The sequence below is a fragment of the Procambarus clarkii genome, chromosome 58 (genome assembly GCF_040958095.1).
Source record: "Procambarus clarkii isolate CNS0578487 chromosome 58, FALCON_Pclarkii_2.0, whole genome shotgun sequence".
In the NCBI taxonomy this organism is placed as follows: domain Eukaryota; kingdom Metazoa; phylum Arthropoda; class Malacostraca; order Decapoda; family Cambaridae; genus Procambarus; species Procambarus clarkii.
This window is the reverse complement of record NC_091207.1, coordinates 24,840,638-24,857,011: the sequence shown is the minus strand read 5'-3', so window position 1 is coordinate 24,857,011 and position 16,374 is coordinate 24,840,638. Positions and strand designations below refer to the sequence as shown.

At 44.8% G+C, this 16,374-nt stretch overlaps 1 long non-coding RNA gene across 1 annotated transcript in view; it reads left to right on the top strand.

Annotated features, from left to right (window-relative positions):
- LOC138353539 (uncharacterized) overlaps positions 1–15,915 on the top strand; it is a 95,979-nt gene extending 80,064 nt beyond the window's left edge. The window contains exon 2 of the long non-coding RNA XR_011223205.1: positions 15,331–15,915. This is a non-coding gene — a long non-coding RNA (uncharacterized lncRNA). The remainder of the gene's footprint in view (positions 1–15,330) is intronic.
- The last annotated feature ends 459 nt before the right edge of the window (positions 15,916–16,374 follow it).

Sequence of the window (16,374 nt, the reverse complement as noted above, 5' to 3'; positions counted from 1 at the left end):
AAAGTACGAAAATGAGTTTTGGAGAACTCCTATTTCAATTAAGCCCTGATGCTAAGAAAATAGTTAGAGGGATAGAAGCCCTAACAAAGAAAATAATAAATACAGAATATGCGGTCATATTCAATGAAACATATATATATATATACATATACATATATATATATACATATACATATATATATACATATATACATATATATATATATATATATATATATATATATATATATATATATATATATACAGTGGTACCTCAGAATACGAGTGTCCCTGTATACGAGTTTTTCAGAATACGAGCAGGATTTCCTCGGAAAATGTGTCTCGGAAGGCGAGGGTTACCTCGGAACGCGAGTTTGTTGATACGCGTTCAGGCCGACCTAGCGCATGGTGGTATGGCGATCGTCGCCCCTCCGCCCCTCAGTTTACCATTGTCTCGCGCCCAGTGACTATCCCACATCAATTCTTCACCCGGATTTTCAGTGTTTTGTTGGAAATTTGTTCATTTGAGTATACAATATGTTATTATATATCTCACCATGGGTCCCAAGAAAGCCAGTGGTAAGGATCAAGGCAAGAAAGCCCATGTGAGGATGACAATAGAGGAGAAACAAGAGATCATTCGGAAGCATGAGAATGGTTCACGTGTTGTTGAACTTTGTAGGCAGTACAACAAAGCCACATCAACAATATGCACTATATTTAAGAAGAAAAATGAGATTATGAGTGCTAAAGTGGCAAAAGGAGTAAGAACAATGACGAAACAAAGACCACAAATACTTAAAGAAGTGGAAAAGTTGTTATTAATTTGGATACACGACAAGGAATTAAGGGGTGATAGTGTTTCGGAGGCCATCATTTGTGAGAAAGCCAGGGTATTGCACGAAGACCTTCTAAAAAAAAAAACCTGCAAAAAGTGATGCAGATACGAAAGAGTTTAACCCTTAAAGTGCGCATCACGTCATATGAAGTGTAAATCGTTTTACCAGTCAACTGCGCTTCACGTCATATGACGATTATGGGTACCGCGCACGATTTGAATGGCCCGCGGTGTAGCTGGGGGTCCCATACACTGCCCAGGGGCTCTAGTAAACAGCGGCCATTTTGAAAAAAATTCCCGCTCACGAACCGAAGGCATGGGAGGCCTCAGTTTAGCGAGTCACCATGGCGAGCGCACGGTCAAACGCCTCACAGGCACGCACCACTCAGTCCCTCACCCCAGAGCAAATAGCCCACGAATTATTCTCTGAAGGTGAAGAAAGTGTGTTTGATGATTCAGACAACGATGAGGATTATACACAGTTGTCGGGTGATAGTAGCAGCAGCAGTGAGAGTGACAATGCTCGCCATGCCATTGCGAGGCCTCTATGCTCACCCATGCCTCCTCGGCCAGTTTCTACCCCAATTCTACCACGACCTAACAGTTCCTGTGGATATTTTCTGTTTGAGGGTGACGAGTCAGAGGGATGTGACTCCTTTTCTGGGTTTAGTGACTCAGATCATAGTTTTATTGAGCCTGTGGCTGGTAGCAGTGGTATAACTGGGCGAGAAATTGTCGCGTCAGCAGCATCTCTCCCAGCCAAGCGCCACCGCATGGCACCACATGAGGGACCAAGACCCTCGTGTTCACGTGCATCCACCTCACGTGCACCCACCTCACGTGCACCCACCTCACGTGCACGTAGCTGCCGTGCTTCTCGCAGACGGTATTCAGCTCCTGGTCGCCGGTATGCATCGCTTCCTCGCCGTCTTTCCTCTGCATCTCACAGGACGCCTGGTGTACTTGAGTGGAGTGATGGTGACGATTTTATTCCTAATATTCCTCACTTTGACGATAAAGATGTAGGGATTACAAACTTTTTCCTTAATCAAGGTGAGGACATGGCTGAGATGGAATATTTTACAGCATTCTATGATGAACCACTCATGGAATACATTGTACACCAAACGAACCTGCATGCTGCTTACCTGATTGAGAGGGAAATCACAGAATCTTCACGACTGCAGCGTTGAAAAAATACCACAGTTGCGGAAATGTATGTGTTTTTGGCACTGTTTGTTGATGAAGCACTGTCACAAACATGCAATAAGTGACTATTGGAGCAAGGACAAGACAATACCAACACCTTTATTTGGGAAATATATGTCACGAGACAGGTTTCAGATACTCCTCAGGTGTCTACATTTTGGAAGTGTTCAGGACCGAACACCTGATGATAGACTGTGGCGAGTGAGGCACTACATGAACGATGTTATTGGAAAATTCAGAGATTTTTACGTACCAGCACAGAAGCTGGTGGTTGATGAATCTCTCATACTTTTCAAGGGACGTGTTCCATTCAAACAGTACATTCCCTCAAAACGAAACCGATTTGGCCTGAAATTTTTTGTTCTTTGTGATTGTGAGACAGGATACGTGTTACACATGATTCTGTACTCGGCTAGTGATGTAGACATTCCCGGTAACGATGAACATGGATTCTCGGGGAGTGTAGTGAAGACCATCATGGCTCCGTGGATGAACAAGGGACACATTTTATACACGGATAATTACTATACAAGTCCCTTGCTAGCTCGGTTCTTGCTAGAAAATAGAACCGGATTGGTTGGTACAGTAAAGCCACAACGAAGGGAAATGCCTGTGTTTGACAACGACATTGCAGTTGGTGAGTGTCAGAGAAGGAAAAGTGATAACATTCTGTCAGTTCGGTGGAAAGACAAAAGAGAGGTGAACTTGTTGACAACAATTTATGATGGAACAATGGTGAACAGTGGGAAAGTGAGCCATAAAACAAACGCACCACTATATAAGCCAGACTGTGTTTTAGACTATAATATCAACATGCGGTTGATTGATAAATCAGACATGATGATTGGCACTGCAGAGTGTGTGCGGAAGACATGTAGGTGGACGAAAAAAGTGTTCTTCCATCTTGTGGACATGAGCATGCTGAACTGTTTCAACATGTACCTTGTGAGAACTGGACGTAAGCCCACTTTCCGTGACTTTGTATTTGATGCTGCAATACAGTTATTAGGAAAGTTTGCAAAAGATGTCCCAGGTATTCAGCGGCCCATCATAAACCCACTGTTGCAGTATGCTGGTACTCCACGCCTCGCTCACACTGAAGGCTTCCTAGCACACAGACTCAAGTATTTGCCACCAGCTGGGAAGCGTGCAATAGCCCAACGGGATTGCTTGGTGTGTAAAACAACGACACGTAGAGACAAGAAACGGAAGCTTGTGCAAACATGGTGTGAAACGTGTGGTATCTCATTATGTGCTGTCGACTGCTTCAATGACTACCACAGTCTAGAAAACTTCTATGTGTGCTTCAAAGTGTGTATAGTGTGTGCGAGTGTGTAAATATGTAAACATATAAGCAGATAGCGTGTGCGTGTGTGTAAATATATACAAATATAAGCAGAACATACAATATAATAGACTGTAATGACATACAGTGTGTCCTCACTTGAACGAACTATATGGGGCGAAGCCGATTCGTTCCAGTGCGGAATTCGTTCCATCCGTCCGGCCCCAACAACCTTCTTATTTTTTTTTTTTTAAACATATGCCAGGACACATTAGTTTGTTTCTTTGTTGTGTGGTGCTTCATTATAATATCTTTCATGCTCTTTTGGTGTCAATAATAATCTGAGATGCGAGAATCACCATCCCCCACACCACCCACACCATCCTCCACACCACCCACACCATCCTCCACACCACCCACACCATCCTCCACACCACCCACACCATCCTCCACACCACCCACACCATCCCCCACACCACCCACACCATCCCCCACACCACCCACACCATCCCCCACACCACCCACACCATCCCCCACACCACCCACACCATCCCCCACACCACCCACACCATCCTCCACACCACCCTCACCATCCTCCGCACCACCCACACCACCCACACCATCCCCCACACCACCCACACCATCCCCCACACCACCCACACCATCCCCCACACCACCCACACCATCCTCCACACCACCCACACCATCCTCCACACCACCCACACCATCCCCCACACCACCCACACCATCCCCCACACCACCCTCACCATCCCCCACACCATCCCCCACACCATCCTCCACACCATCCCCCACACCACCCACACCACCCACACCATCCCCCACACCACCCACACCATCCCCCACACCATCCCCCACACCACCCACACCATCCTCTACACCACCCACACCATCCTCTACACCACCCACACCATCCCCCACACCATCCCCCACACCACCCACACACCCCACACCACCACCCACACACCCCACACCACCACCCACACCATCCCCCACACACCCCACACCACCCACACCACCCCCCACACCACCCACATCATCCCCCACACCATCCACACCTTCCCCCACACCACCCACACCATCCCCCACACCATCCCCAACACCACTAACACCATTCGCCCCCACCACCCACACTCCCCACACCACCACCCACACACCCCACACCACCACCCACACACCCCACACCACCACCCACATCATCCCCCACACACCCCACACCACCCACATCATTCCCCCACACCCAACCACACCACCCACACCAACCCACCCACACCCAAACCACGCCACACCACCCAAACCATACCACACCACCCACACCGTGTATTGAAGCAGCAGGCTTGGAAGCGTCTCAACTCGCCCGACAAAAAAAAAAATGATGGGTTGACAGGTTTCCTCTCACACCTCCAGGACCCCCCCCCCCCTCCCCCAGGTACCCGGCCATACACACCACAATGCCAAGTCAGCTATTGTTTTCTTCAGGAAACAATAAAACGTGTTAATGATTAATAATGTATATTAATACACGAAAATTAACATATTTTGGCATAAATATTTTACAGCTAAGATTGAGATTTATAATAGAGTATGAATGAGAGGTTTGGCAGCCATGCGTGGTCACCACCCTTCTCTCTCCACTTCCACCTCCCCTGACAACACCTTCCACCACTGACCCCACCTGCCTCTTTCCACCACCTGCCTCCCCTGACACCGCTTGCCTCCCCTGACCCCACCTGCCTCCCCTGACCCCACCTGCCTCCCCTGACCCCACCTGCCTCCCCTGACCCCACCTGCCTCCCCTGACCCCACCTGCCTCCCCTGACCCCACCTGCCTCCCCTGACCCCACCTGCCTCCCCTGACCCCGCCTGCCTCCCCTGACACCACCTGCCTCTTTCCACCACCTGCCTCCCCTGACCCCACCTGCCTCCCCTAACCCCACCTGCCTCCCCTGACCCCACCTGCCTCCCCTGACTCCACGTGCCTCCCCTGACCCCACCTGCCTCCCCTGACCCCGCCTGCCTCCCCTGACCCCGCCTGCCTCCCCTGACCCCGCCTGCCTCCCCTGACCCCGCCTGCCTCCCCTGACCCCGCCTGCCTCCCCTGACCCCACCTGCCTCCCCTGACACCGCCTGCCTCCCCTGACACCGCCTGCCTCCCCTGACACCGCCTGCTTCCCCTGACACCGCCTGCCTCCCCTGACACCGCCTGCCTCCCCTGACCCCACCTGCCTCCCCTGACCCCGCCTGCCTCCCCTGACACCGCCTGCCTCCCCTGACACCACCTGCCTCCCCTGACCCCACCTGCCTCCCCTGACACCGCATGCCTCCCCTGACCCCACCTGCCTCCCCTGACCCCGCCTGCCTCCCCTGACCCCGCCTGCCTCCCCTGACACCGCCTGCCTCCCCTGACGCCACCTGCCTCCCCTGACACCGCCTGCCTCCCCTGACACCGCCTGCCTCCCCTGACACCACCTGCCTCCCCTGACACCACCTGCCTCCCCTGACACCACCACAAATGATGCCAGCCACCTCACCAAGGCCTAACGTTCACACGACCTGTGCTTGTTTTATTGGCCTCCACAAAATTTATTCTAAATAGATATTAGTACAGTACGTAGGCTGTTAGAGGAGGGAGGGAGGGAGGGATCCAGGAAACAACCCCCCCCTCCCACCCCCCACCCCCCCAATGGCTCAGGGAGCGACCGGCCGGCCACACAATGCCGGCTGTTATCTACACCCCAATTGTATTAAAAATTCTGTGAAAAGGAAATGTGTTCAAACGGTTTAAAATATGTACTGTATATATTACAATTTTCACCATTATTATTGCTCCAATATGACATTTTTCTAATAAAAAGGCTATTTTCAGTGTAGATAATGCGATAATTATCATTAAATTGACTCTTGGCATCTGACGACGAGAGGAGAGTGAGTGGTCTCTGTGGTCAGGTGGAGGAAGGAGGGTGGGGGCGGGGGAGCACGTGTTGCCTCCTGACAACAACTCTCTCACCAATGCCCCCCTGACACCATTTTATCACCATTTTTATCACCATTTCTCCCTAGAAACAATGGGTAGGGATAATAAAACACTACATAACTGTTTACACTCTGGCGAATCATAGTTGATGACAGCCAGCTCTGACGCTCGGCCTCGGTGACCGCTTGGACGAACATTCCTCACTTAATCGAACATTTGTATGTTCCACTGAACATTTGGTACCGAATTCAATTTGTTCGGCTCTTCCGGGAATTCGATAGAGCGGGGTTCGTTAGTCTGAGGAAGCACTGTATTATATTGCCGTAATTGAAAACATTTGTGTGCGCCTGTGTATACTCAAATATGCAACAATTATTGATACAAAATATGTTCAAACAGTATTTGAAACACAATTAGTGAAAAAAAATTGGATAAAATGCGCTTAGACATTGTAAATAAATAGCGCGAAAATATATTTGTGGCAACTCTGGCTGAGGACCGCGTGCAACACCTCTGGGGCGTGTACTGCATGAGCGAACATGCAAATTGTGACGTCATCACTGAGCTTTCCGGCTCTATTGTAACAAAAGTAAGTACAATAGAATTTTTTTTTTATTTTTCCCGTGATCAGTGAACAGAACTTAACAGATTAGCAAAAAATTCAAAATGACATGCGCCTGTGGGGATGGCAGGATATTAGACCCCGAGCATGTCAAGGGTTAAGGCAAGCAGGGGCTGGTTTGGAAAATTTAGAAAAAGAAGTGGTATCCATAGTGTTACAAGGCATGGGGAGGCAGCCAGCTCAGACAAACCAGTCGCTAGACGATATATTGAGGAATTTAAAGAGTTTGCAGAGGCTGAGGGATACCTACCACAACGAGTGTTTAATTGTGACGAAACAGGACTGTTTTGGAAAAGAATGCCTAAGAGGACATACATTACCAAGGAGGAAAAATCCTTGCCCGGACACAAGCCTATGAAAGATAGGTTTATGCTTGTGCTGTGTTCAAATGCGAGTGGCGATTTGAAAATTAAACCCTTGCTAGTGTATCATTCTGAGAATCTGCAGAAGGGTTTTCAAACAGTATAAAGTGCAGAAAACCCATTTGTGTGTGATGTGGAAGGCTAATAAAAAAGCATGGGTGACTAGGCTTTTTTTTTTCGGAGTGGGTGAATGAAGTGGTGTGCCCTGCCATAGAAAAATATCTGCAGGAGAAACATTTGCCACTCGAAGCCGTGCTTCTCCTCAACAATTCTCCTGCTCATCCTCCAGGCTTGGAAGATGATTTGTTGCCCAGATACAATAAATTCCTCACAGTTAAATTCCTTCCTTCTAACACCACTCCTCTAATTCAGCCTATGGACCAGAAAATCATAGCAAATTTTAAAAAACTTTATGAAAGGGCTCTTTTCCGGAAATGTTTTGAAGTGACTGAAGCCACAAACCTCACCCTCAAAGAGTTCTGGAAACACCATTTTAACATTTGTAGTGCTTTAAAACTCGTTGACAAAGCCTGGCAAGAAGTGACTCAAAGAACCCTGATCTCTGGCTGGAGAAAATTGTGGCCAGAATGTGTGACAGAATTAGACTTTGAGGGGGTTTGAGCCTGTAAATGATGCGCCTATTGTTGACGAAATTGTTACTCTGGGCCGGCAAATGGGCTTGGAATTGGATAATGATGATGTGGAGGAGTTGGTGGAAGAACACAATGAAGAACTGACCACCGAAGAACTCCAAGCCCTTCAACAGGAACAGCAAGACAATGCAGCTGATGATTCTACAGTGGAGGAGGATGAGGCAGTAGCGAATGTCCCTTCTGCAGAAATTAGGAAGGTGTGTCAGATGTGGAAAGAGGTTCAAACAATTATTGAAAAGACTCGCCCAAAGAAAGCTGTAGTAGGCCGTTGACTTAATCTTTTCAATGACAATGTGATGCCTTACTACAGAGACAGCTTGCGAAGAAGGGAAAAGCAAGCTTTCATAGACAGATTTGTGGTGAGAAAATCGAGCAGTGAGCCTCAACCAGGACCTCAGATAAAACGTGCCAGGGAGTGCACACCACTCCCTGGCACAGTTTATATATATATATACATATATATATATATATACAGAGCACCACTTGGTTTCCGAACCCCTTGGGGACGAGACCCGTCGGTTAACATGTAAGTTCGTATACGAGAAATAGAGGGGAAAAAATAAACTAGAAATGTAAAAAGAAATTTTTCCGAAAAATGTATGAAAAAAACTCTAGGGAAAAAAATCGTCAGGTTCATGGCGTAAATGCGACCGTGTTTTGTTTGTACTTATCAATAAGTGAAGTCCTGATCCGCTTTATAAAAGTCCTTAATTGTTCCTAACTGATTATTAAGACGTCTGGCAAACATCCTCTGGATGTTTCCTGCCAGCCTGCAGGAACATCCTGCCTAAAATATACGATGATGTACTGTACATTTAAGAAACAAATCTGGGTCACAGGTCTGTGGAGTGTGGTTAGGCTTACGGAGTCAGCCGGTCCCTCCCCCACCACCGACACACCTCCCCATCTCCCCCCACCACCGACACACCTCCCCCTCTCCCCCCACCACCGACACACCTCCCCCTCTCCCCCCACCACCGACACACCTCCCCCTCTCCCCCCACCACCGACACACCTCCCCCTCTCCCCCCACCACCGACACACCTCCCCCTCTCCCCCCACCACCGACACACCTCCCCCTCTCCCCCCACCACCGACACACCACCCCCACCCCCCACCCCAAACCCATACACACACACACACACACACTCTCTCAAAGGTCACGTGGTTCACGGCTCACTTCAACACCCATATATCGCTTCCTGCCTGCCTGCCTGCCTCCTTCCCAGCCTGCCTCCTTCCCAGCCTGCCTCCTTCCCAGCCTGCCAGCCTGCTTCCTTCCCAGCCTGCCTCCTTCCCAGCCTGCCTCCTTCCCAGCCTGCCTGCCTGCCTCCTTCCCAGCCTGCCTCCTTCCCAGCCTGCCTCCTTCCCAGCCTGCCAGCCTGCTTCCTTCCCAGCCTGCCTCCTTCCCAGCCTGCCTGCCTGCCTCCTTCCCAGCCTGCCAGCCTGCTTCCTTCCCAGCCTGCCTCCTTCCCAGCCTGCCAGCCTGCCTCCTTCCCTGCCTGCCAGCCTGCCTCCTTCCCAGCCTGCCAGCCTGCCTCCTTCCCTGCCTGCCAGCCTGCCTCCTTCCCAGCCTGCCTGCCTGCCTCCTTCCCAGCCTGCCTGCCTGCCTCCTTCCCAGCCTGCCAGCCTGCCTCCTTCCCAGCCTGCTTCCTTTCCAGCCAGCCTGCCTCCCTCCCTGCCATCATGCTAACGGGTAGTGTGTGTTAGGCTTATCTTCGGGAATGAGCCGGTCTCACCCCCACCACCAACAAACCACCCGCCCCCCTACATCCCATCTCTCACGGTCACGCGGTTCAACCGCGTGACTACCACTCACTCCCTGCCTGCAAGCTAGCCTGCCTGCCTGCCTGCCTGCCTGCCTGTGCCTGCCTGCCTGTGCCTGCCAGCCTGCCTGCCTGTGCCTGCCAGCCTGCCTGCCTGTGCCTGCCAGCCTGACTTTCTCTCCCTAATTCTCACTACTACTTCCATCCCTTCCTGCCTACCTCCTACCATCTCTCCCTACCTCCCCCTCCCTCTTAGCATCTCTCCCTACCTCCTAACATCTCTCCCTACCTCCTAGCATCTCTCTCCCCCCCTCTCTCACTGATTCTCTCCCCTCCCCTCATTCATACTGCCTCCCACCTAAACTCCATCGTCCATCCACCCACCAGTCAGCCATCACTGACGCAATGCGTGCATTTGGAGCCAACATGGTGCACAGATGTTTCTTGATTGTGCAGATATGTAAAACAAAAGCACAGAATGAACATTCCAGCCTTATGGCAATTCAAAATAATCGGAATAATAGGCCGTGAATCTGTGAAGTCACAGTGGGCAAACTGGACCATCGCCCACCCACCACCACAAGCCGGCGTGACGCTTGGCGGACCCCTTCCTACCCGAACTTTGTTCGGGTAGCATGACTCCCCAACCCCAATCGGGAAACTGGAAGTTTCGGATAACTAAAGTTCGGAAACCAAGTGGTGCTCTGTATATATATATATATATATATATATATATATATATATATATATATATATATATATATATATATATATATATAAAATATTATATTTTATATAATATTATATATTATATAATATTAATATAAAATATTATATTTTATATATATTATATATATATATATAATATATATATATATATATATATATATATATATATATATATATATATATATATATATATATATATATATATATATATATATATAAAAATTGACTCATACATAATGAAATGGGTAGCTTTATCATTTCATAAGAAAAGAATTTGAGAAAATATATTAATTCATGAAAACTTGGCTTATTAGGCAAATCGGGCCTTGCATAGTAGGCTGAAAAGTGCGTTCTGGCTACTAGGTACGACATATATATATATATATATATATATATATATATATATATATATATATATATATTAGTATATTTTGGTAGCAGTCTTTCCTGTAGACATATATTATTAAATATGACCGAAAAAGTAAGATTAATAATTCTAACACGAATTTTCTCAATCTTTCGTACATTTCTTTTCACTGTTAGAGGTAAATCAAAAATCAATTCTCCAAAATTCATTTTTATTTCTAGTCTGACGCGACACGAGCGCGTTTCGTAAAACTTATTACATTTTCAAAGACTTTAGTTCACAAATACACAACTGAATAGAACTTACGCATCTCCGATTTTATATCTACATTTGAGTGAGGTGGAAGGGGGTGATGTGGCATTAACACAAGACAGAACAAGATGTGGCATTAATAGGGTATTAATTTCATCAACACAAGACAGAACAAGAGGTGATATTAATAGGGTATTAATTTCATCAACACAAGACAGAACACGAAACAATGGATATTGAATAGAAGTGTTTGTAGAAAGCCTATTGGTCCATATTTCTTGATGCTTCTATATTGGAGCGGAGTCTTGAGGTGGGTAGAATATAGTTGTGCAATAATTGGCTGTTGATTGCTGGTGTTGACTTCTTGATGTGTAGTGCCTCGCAAACGTCAAGCCGCCTGCTATCGCTGTATCTATCGATGATTTCTGTGTTGTTTACTAGGATTTCTCTGGCGATGGTTTGGTTGTGGGAAGAGATTATATGTTCCTTAATGGAGCCCTGTTGCTTATGCATCGTTAAACGCCTAGAAAGAGATGTTGTTGTCTTGCCTATATACTGGGTTTTTTGGAGCTTACAGTCCCCAAGAGGGCATTTGAAGGCATAGACGACGTTAGTCTCTTTTAAAGCGTTCTGTTTTGTGTCTGGAGAGTTTCTCATGAGTAGGCTGGCCGTTTTTCTGGTTTTATAGTAAAAAAATAGTTTAATAGTTTTCTGGTTTTACTATAAAACCAGAAAAACGGCCAGCCTACTCATGAGAAACTCTCCAGACACAAAACAGAACGCTTTAAAAGAGACTAACGTCGTCTATGCCTTCAAATGCCCTCTTGGGGACTGTAAGCTCCAAAAAACCCAGTATATAGGCAAGACAACAACATCTCTTTCTAGGCGTTTAACGATGCATAAGCAACAGGGCTCCATTAAGGAACATATAATCTCTTCCCACAACCAAACCATCGCCAGAGAAATCCTAGTAAACAACACAGAAATCATCGATAGATACAGCGATAGCAGGCGGCTTGACGTTTGCGAGGCACTACACATCAAGAAGTCAACACCAGCAATCAACAGCCAATTATTGCACAACTATATTCTACCCACCTCAAGACTCCGCTCCAATATAGAAGCATCAAGAAATATGGACCAATAGGCTTTCTACAAACACTTCTATTCAATATCCATTGTTTCGTGTTCTGTCTTGTGTTGATGAAATTAATACCCTATTAATATCACCTCTTGTTCTGTCTTGTGTTGATGAAATAAATACCCTATTAATGCCACATCTTGTTCTGTCTTGTGTTAATGCCACATCACCCCTTCCACCTCACTCAAATGTAGATATAAAATCGGAGATGCGTAAGTTCTATTCAGTTGTGTATTTGTGAACTAAAGTCTTTGAAAATGTAATAAGTTTTACGAAACGCGCTCGTGTCGCGTCAGACTAGAAATAAAAATGAATTTTGGAGAATTGATTTTTGATTTACCTCCAACAGTGAAAAGAAATGTACGAAAGATTGAGAAAATTTGTGTTAGAATTATTAATCCTACTTTTTCAGTAATATTTAATAATATATATATATATATATATATATATATATATATATATATATATATATATATATATGTATATATATATATATATATATATATATATATATATATATATATATATATATATATATATAATTTTTTTTTTTTTTGACATTATTAGACGATGCTGTGGTCACACGCTGAACAGCAGTGCTGTGCACTCATGCTGCGAGTGTCAGCCTTGGTTGCTCACTCACTACTGAGGCTCTCACACCCGGGAATATGGACCATGATTTTTTTTAAAGATAGCATCTGTTTACAAGAGCCCTGAGGAAGCTGATGTGAACCCCATGTAGCCGCGGGAGTTTTGAATGGAACGTGAAAAATACAAATACCTGGAGGTGCGTAGCGCACCCCAGACCTGGGCCTGCAGTCGCGTTGCATACTTAAAGGGTTAATTATATATCTCTTAGCTCTAATATTTTTCATCTTACTACATTTATGTTGATATATATAATTTTCAGGAAAATGTTCCCTTTCCTTTTGTTCTTTACTCCCCCCTTCCTCTAATGATTTTGTTGCCATGTTTTTATGTACCATTTCACTTGATTTCCAGTCCCTATCACCATAGAAAAAGAAATTCATTCTTCATCATTTCTACAGTAGTTTCATCTAGATGTTTCGTTTCATCGAGGTTTGTTTTCAGCTTTTCTTTGTCTTCCCTTGAGAGGTCTTGTCTTATTGACCAAAGTTTGCGATCACTTTGCAATTTCTTAGCATTTCTAAGCACTTCCGTCATATGTTTCATTCCATTAAATGTCATCCTTAAGAGCTTCATCTCCTGGCCAACGGAGATTTAGTGCAAGAAAATGGACCCATAGTGGTGGCGCCCGTGTGTATGGTGGATGTGGTGGTGGACATTCTTCTTCTGCTGGAGAAGAGGAGGAATGGTGGGGGTTGAACTGGTAGGAGACATGTGATCAAGTCTGTCCAGTGGTCTCTCTGTAGTCTAGCAATCTGTGGCACAGACTCTGTGCAGCCTGTATATTACAGCTTTGTCTAGCCTGATAGCATGTCAAACCTGACAGCATGTCTAGCCTGACAATATCTACACCCATGGAGAATCTACACTACATGGAGAAATGTCACAAGTGGAGTACCACAGGGTTTAGTTCTTGCACCAGTGATGTTTATTGTGTACATAAATGATCTACCAGTTGGTATGCAGAATTATATGAACATGTTTGCTGATGATGCTAAGATAATAGGAAGGATAAGAAATTTAGATGATTGTCATGCCCTTCAAGAAGACCTGGACAAAAGAAGTAGATGGAGCACCACTTGGCAAATGGAATATAATGTTAATAAATGTCATGTTATGGAATGTGGAATAGGAGAACATAGTCCCCACACAACCTATATATTATGTGAGAAATCTTTAAAGAATTCTGATAAAGAAAGAGATCTAGGGGTGGTTCTAGATAGAAAACTATCACCTGAGGACCACATAAAGAATATTGTGCAAGGAGCCTGTGCTATGCTTTCTAACTTCAGAATTGCATTTAAATACATGGATGGCGATATACTAAAGAAATTGTTCATGACTTTTGTTAGACCAAAGCTAGAATATGCAGCTGTTGTGTGGTGCCCATATCTTAAGAAGCACATCAACAAACTGGAAAAGGTGCAAAGACATGCTACTAAGTGGCTCCCAGAACTGAAGGGCAAGAGCTACGAGGAGAGGTTAGAAGCATTAAACATGCCAAAACTAGAAGACAGAAGAAAAAGAGGTGATATGATCACTACATACAAAATAGTAACAGGAATTGATAAAATCAACAGGGAAGATTTCCTGAGACCTGGCACTTCAAGAAAAAGAGGTCATAGATTTAAACTAACTAAACACAGATGCCGAAGAAATATAAGAAAATTCACCTTTGCAAATAGAGTGGTAGACGGTTGGAACAAGTTAAGTGAGAAGGTGGTGGAGGCCAAGACCGTCAGTAGTTTCAAAGCGTTATATGACAAAGAGTGCTGGGAAGACGGGACACCACGAGCGTAGCTCTCATCCTGTAACTACACTTAGGTAATTACCCAGTTTGTCTAGTCTGACAATCTGTCTACACTTAGTTTCTCTAGTCTGATAATCTGTCTACACCCAGTTTGTCTAGCCTGACAATCTGTCTACACCCAGTTTGTCTAGCCTGACAATCTGTCTACACCCAGTTTGTCTAGCCTGACAATCTGTCTACACCCAGTTTGTCTAGCCTGACAATCTGTCTACACCCAGTTTGTTTAGCTAGACAGCATGTTAAGCCTAACAGTCTGTCTAAACTGATAATATCTAGCCTCACTGTGTAGACCGTTTGTCTAGCCCGACTGCCTTATATTGCCTATGCTCTATGGGCTGATTTCACAACAGGATTAATTAATTTTAACTTATGATATGATGGGACACCATCATATCATAACTTTTCCACCAATCTCTGAACTGTTCCTCTATCCAAAGCAAATCCATACATCCGCTTTCTCTAGCGAACTCTTGTTCATTGAATCAGGTGAGTAAATCCGGCCTGGAAACTGTGCGTTCCAACCGGAGATTCACCAAATCGAGGTTAGTTGAATTGAGTTTCCACTGTATATACAAGTTTATATACAAAATTCCTTTTAGGAAATTTTTACCAAATGTCAGATGTTTTGTATTAGTTGACTTAAAGCCCCGCTGATCTCTCATTCTTTTCTTTTGCAGCTCCTGTTATCACTTGAAGAATTACATCTGCAGTGTCCTGTATGTCTAATGCCACCCACTGGCATTAGCGCTCATGTGTCAGAAACACTGCATACATGATCGTGTCAGCCGTGTCATGAAGCACATCAATGTAACAAATACTGCAAGTACAGTGGCAGCATTTTGTGTCTTTAGCACAATTTCAACAGCCTGAGGATGGGAGTTTACTCCATTTTTGTATATTGTCATGTTCAAAGTTGTCACCCATTACAGTAAACACACTTTCATCTGAAACACTACACATGCAATATCTAACTCTCATTCTGCATGGTGCAACGATAAAATAAAAGTGTTGAAATTCAAATTTGGTGTTTCATATGTTTTATGAACTGAGTGTTTATTAATATTGTATTGTATATGCTGTATAAATTCTGTATACATTTGAACCATTGTATTTTGTGAGAAAACATTTCATTATGTAAATTAACTATTACACTTAGGTAATTTCACGCGTATGTGTGTTAGAGAGAAATATATATAATAGATATAATAGAGGAACAATAGATTGGTTAGAAAGGTGGGTCCAAGAGCTAATAGCTCAGTTCTGCAGGCACAAATAGTAAATACATGTCAAACTACACAAGGGCCCATTGTTCTTGACCCTTATGCTACTGCTGCTGTACTGTATTTGAAATAACACAAACTTTTCTATAATATATAGGAAGTAACATATTCTCTAATATTAATAGATAAATTACTAATATTTTCTTTGCATCTAGGAATCAGTAACATTACTGATTTACATAGTCAAAGTTTACATTCTCTTTTATGTCTTAATAAGTAATCCACTTGCTATATATTTGAATCAAAGAGAGTGTTTTTTTTTTTGTAGCTTATTAGACCTTCAGAGTCAAGTATTGACAGTAGAGGTAGCACCTTATTACCTGACTGCTTTATGCTAGCCGCCACGAAGTAACACAATATTGCTTGTCCTGTAGTTAAAGTGATAAGCATCTTTAACAAAGATTAACACTTTAGTGCGCGCGGCACTAGCTGGAAAAAATA